Consider the following 5,445-nt stretch of genomic DNA (forward strand, 5'->3'; position numbering starts at 1 on the left):
CCACAAATCAACCTATGCTACAGCATAATAAGCTAATCTCATTGATTCAAATACAAATATATCTATGCAGAAATAGAACTCTGCAGAGTTCTTACAATAACATTTATCCGCGTTGTATTCTCATCTGACACATATTCTATAATGATGTTCAGATATCTATGATCTGGGATGAGTAAAGGGTTTCTAATCTAGTTTATTTAAAGGCAACAACTCAATGGCGGTGCCTTTACAATCGAGACTAAGGCGGTCAATATGGGTATGGATAAAACAGAAATTAAAACATATCAGATAAACATCTAGAGTGTCTGCAGAGTGACATCTAAAATTTGGTCAGAAGCTTCCGCTTCCAAGTAATTAAATAGCTAGGTCGAATATCATATTGATCAAATTTTAGAATTCTACATAACTTTCAAGTTGAAAGTAGGATCGCTCAATATTATGGCATATGTACATGTAAGATTTTTGCTTTCCTTTGAACTGGTCCCTTGATAAATTTTCTTTACGTTTTTAAATTATGGTTAGAAGCTTAATGTGCCAGTCTACCACTTTCTCCAATATTGATTGGAAGTTATGGGGAGCCACATGACATTTGCGAGAGGGAAAAGATCAGGATATCGGAGGGAGAATGCATATCATATTATCATTAAAAAAATATTGGAGACTCGTATGGATTTCTTAAATGATGTAACCAAAGAATAAATTGTGTTGATGCATTATTGACATATGGGTCTATGTTCGAAAGTTACAATTGCATGTCTCCTTGTCCATCTTACCAGATCTTGCAAGAAAAAACTTGCTAAATTTGAATAACATTCAAGGGTATTCCGTTTCCTATATTAGATTTTTTTATTATTCTTAAGCCATAGACTCACATAGTAGCACTTATCAATTGAAAAGTATCAATTAAACAAAGAAATGCTATGAGTTGTACTTTCTCAACATAATTTAATAGATGAATTGGCCTTTTATGGGCCTGCAAAAATAGTGCAGAAGAGGTTTCTAATGGTTAAGGAGCATAGTTTTCTACCAGAATAAGAATTGTTTAATCATACTACATTCAATGTTTAACTACTCTTTATTTACATAAATATATAAATAAGAATATCTCTTTCTAATTTAGTCCCAATATTTTTGCCAATTTTTCTGAGGCATTTGCAAAATATTTCAATGTTTAAATCATTTCTCTTATAACATAGTTGATAAAACAAATTAAAAAAACAGCGCTAACAATATTCTTGAAGAAGTGTTATAAATGAGTTGAAAGAAAAGAAATTATCATACATCGGTACTCATACAATCAATAGGGAAAGAATTACTGTATATTCTCAATGAAAGTGGTTCTTCATTAATAAAATAGTTAAACGCAAGAAAGCTGTTATTAAGTATTTTATTTAGTAGCACATGAAGCCACAACCATGCAAAAACTGATTAAATTGAACTTTTCTTCAACGCCACGTAAAACTGAAATTTTCCTAGACCATAATCATAACAGCATGTCGAATTATCGACCATTTCAAAACTAAATAAATTAAACTGAACCATTAATTAAACTTTCCATATTTGGCAAAGTTATTCCCAATTTGAAGCCTATTGCTGCGTAATTCTAGGCACCTTTTCCTTAAAATGGTTCTTTTATGTGTTTTCTTATCTTTTGCAAAGCAATGTCATACATGTATTCCTTTTATAATAGATTTGGACAATGTTAGAGGAATCAATTGTACGAAAGCTGTAATGAAATTGACATTCTCAGTGTATATGCGAAGAAATCTGCATTATGCTCTTACGAATATGTGTCAATAGGTACCGTAGAAGTGTCTTTGATTTCATTTTCAGTGTGTTGTAAATATTTTTTAAAATACTTAGCACATAGAAAGATTGTTGAGATATTTCAGATTTTGAGGGCTCAAGTTTTGGGGTTGAGGAATGGGGGATTTTCAATTTTTTAGTCATTTATCTAGGAGGGTTTTTGCTTTTCCTGCTACTAGTAGTTCCGGGAGTGGGCTTCTAGGGGGGCCCTCAGCCTCCAAAATCCTATATTCTGAATCATCTGACACATGGATGACATTCTAATCCATGTCTATTTCGCCCTCCTCCTTCTCATCAAATTCAGTATTGGAGACCACATGCACATCATGGCTAGCCAAGGGTTTGGGGTTTCTCAAAATAGAGGAACCTTTAATCTCATGTGCTTTAGCATATTCCATAATGAAAAGGATTAAACCCTCATACAAAATAGGATTTTCACTGTTTTCAGCATGATTATGAATGCTATGCTCAAGCGAAGACACTAAATAAAAAGGCAATAAATTTTTTCTATCATGCCTAAAATGATTTAAAATTGTGAAATGATAGGAAAAAATGCTAGCATAACGGCCATCTAGAGTTATGTACCTCATTTTCAATTCTACCATGTTCACCCAAAGCTTCAAAAGATCCTTTCTATTGTAACCCCAATCTAGCATTTTATTGACTCTACTTCTCTCACTATATTTATCATAGAAAATAGTTAGGGTAGTTTTTCCTCCTTGTTAAGGAAATAAGAAAATAAATATTTTCTTCTTTAATATTTAGGGCTTGAAGATCAGTGGTTGAAAATTTAATTGTACTTGTTCACCACCGAAATTGTGTTGTTATAGGAAGGCCTTCTTTCTATTATTTTGAATGATAAACATTTTTATTTTTAATTATTTATTAATAAATATTAATTTCTATTGTATAAAATTCATAAAGAACAATTTTATTGAGGATAGTAGTTGTAAATTTTTTAGAATACTAGTTGTAATGAGTTGATAGTAGCTTAGATTTATAATTTTTTAATTTAAAGTCAATTATGAATCATACAAAATTAAATCCGACATGTGACATGGTTAATTTAAGATAATGAATTGCTAATATGAGATTAGAAAAGGAATGTATTAAAATGGAGATAGTTATAGACACAACAAATATAAAATGTGTTGGAACATATGTAGAGATAAATAATATGTAGTTTAATATGTTGAAAAATGTGTAGATAGAGATCAATGAAGTATTGAGAAGTAAATCTAACTTTAAACAACAATTTTTAATTTATGTATACATTTGCATTAAATTCTTCCATCAATGAACCAAAACTTATGTAGAAATTAGCATGCCTTTACAAATTTTATTATTTCAATATTATTTTTAATGAAAAATTATAGTAAAGAATGTTATTAACATTATTAAACAAATTTAAAATATATATCTATATAGTTTTCTAAATATTTATATATTTTTTTTCAAATCTTATCCGTACTTTTGATTGTTATTAAATTGATGTTCTTCTATGGAATCTTTATTCTTCATCAAGTATTAATAAAATTTAGAAAAATAAAGTTCAATAATATATTACATCAGCTAAATTTTTCGTAAATTGATTTTGGTCAAGGTGTTGTACTTTAAATGGTTGAAAATATTGGTCACTCAAATGTGTAGTATCAAGATTAAGGTTGAGATCATGCCCTACATAATTTTGATAGAATGGATATTTCTTAATAATTGACATAATAGATACCTATCAATCCTTGAACTTTAACCGAAAAAGATATCAATTCAGACTTATATTTTTAATAACAACAAATTCAACCCAAAACCAGAAACAAATCAATATAATTCACACTCTCAATATCATTAAAATAATAAAAATATATTATAAATTCAATCAACCACCCCAAAAGAAAAGAGAAAAATGATCTTACTAAGAAAAGATGTATTGATCAACTGTGGCCATACAAACTCGACAAATTTTGAAGCAACCTTATTCTTCTTTATACTCTGTTTACAACGTAAGAAACGCCCTCCTACCCAGAACTCACCATGCAACGAACAACGAAGATGAATGCTTTATCAATTCTGGGAAACTCAGGATATGCCTAAACGATGTTTCTTACAACTTGATTGTGAGAGTAAATTCTCATTAAAAATGTTGCGGTATTCAATTGTAAGACGACATCGTCACTAGAATTGTTGCTGCAATTCAATTGTACAACTAAATCTTCGTATCTTCCTTCTGCTTTCATTAGAAACTTTATGGAAACCAACATGAATACTTCATGACGCGTCTATGAATTTATAAAAAGGCCATGTCTAATAAGCTTGGGAAAACAAGAAATCTTGTAAGGTGAAGCAACATAAGAATACGCAGTGTCCAGTTCCAAATTGTGAAGATCAAAGAGAACGATTGAATCATCACAGTACATATCCGTGTTTCTCTTGCAAGGGGCGAATTACGAATATAATGGGCAGCTCAAAGCTTCTGAAGATATCTCTCATTTTATTTTGCATTTTTTGTATTGTCAATGCCTCCGGCAGGCACAATCTCTATGCCCATATTGCGAATAAGAATCGCCATGCTAAGTTTAATTCAAGCGTGGATAAGATACAATCAGGTTGTGCCTCACATCCGAGTTGTGGCGGTGATATTCCACCGAAAGAATGCTGCAAACGCAAGAAGGCGGCATATAAGTCGACGCCCTGATTCAGTTGTACTGCCATGATCTTATTCTTCATATTTGTCTTACATGATACATACTTTTCTCCCAGGGACAATAGTCTTTGGTTTTGTTTTATGTTCTCTGTTTAGGCACTAAGTAAATAAATACTTTCTTCTTTCCTCTCTAGCGTCTATGGTTTAGCTGTTGAATATTAATTGTTCATGTCCATTCAAAATCTGTAGTTTTACAGAGGGGCTTCTTCATTTTTAACCACCCATGTTAATAATATTATTTTCTATTGTTAGAAAATAGAAAACATTATTCAACAGAATGTTCAAAAGGTATTTCTTCCATCACATTATTACATGGTTCACATCAAGAAATGGTAAACCCCTTTATTGATAGATAACTTGTTTGGAAAGAAAAGAAATTTTGTAAGGTGAAGAACCATTAGAATGGGCATTATCACGTTGCAAATTCCCAAATAAATCAGCCATTTGTAAACAATTCGATAAATGTCTCTGATTCATTTTATCGACAGTTCTGAAATGGTAGATGATTCGACATATGGTTTCTAGAAAACATCAGATTTATATAGGATTAAACAAAAGTATTGAGGGTCTGATGGGACTGTTGTTCTAGACTGAGATATTAGTGAAGGAGAGAGGCAGAAGAAATGAACTGAAACAAATACAAGAAATGAACTGAAAATTATATATATACAATGTTTGACCACGTATAAATGTTGGATGTGGATGGATGGATCAATCAAACCACAAAACATAAAACACAGAGCAGAAACAGTATTTCCACAAATCAACCTATGCTACAGCATAATAACCTAATCTCATTGATTCAAATACAAATATATTTATGCAGAAATAGAACTCTGCAGAGTTCTTACAATAACAATTATCTGCGTTGTATTCTATCAGACATATATTCTATAACGATCTCCAGATATCTATGATCTGGGATGAGTAAAGGGTTT

The sequence above is a fragment of the Cryptomeria japonica genome, chromosome 4 (assembly GCF_030272615.1).
Source record: "Cryptomeria japonica chromosome 4, Sugi_1.0, whole genome shotgun sequence".
NCBI classification, from domain to species: Eukaryota; Viridiplantae; Streptophyta; class Pinopsida; order Cupressales; family Cupressaceae; genus Cryptomeria; species Cryptomeria japonica.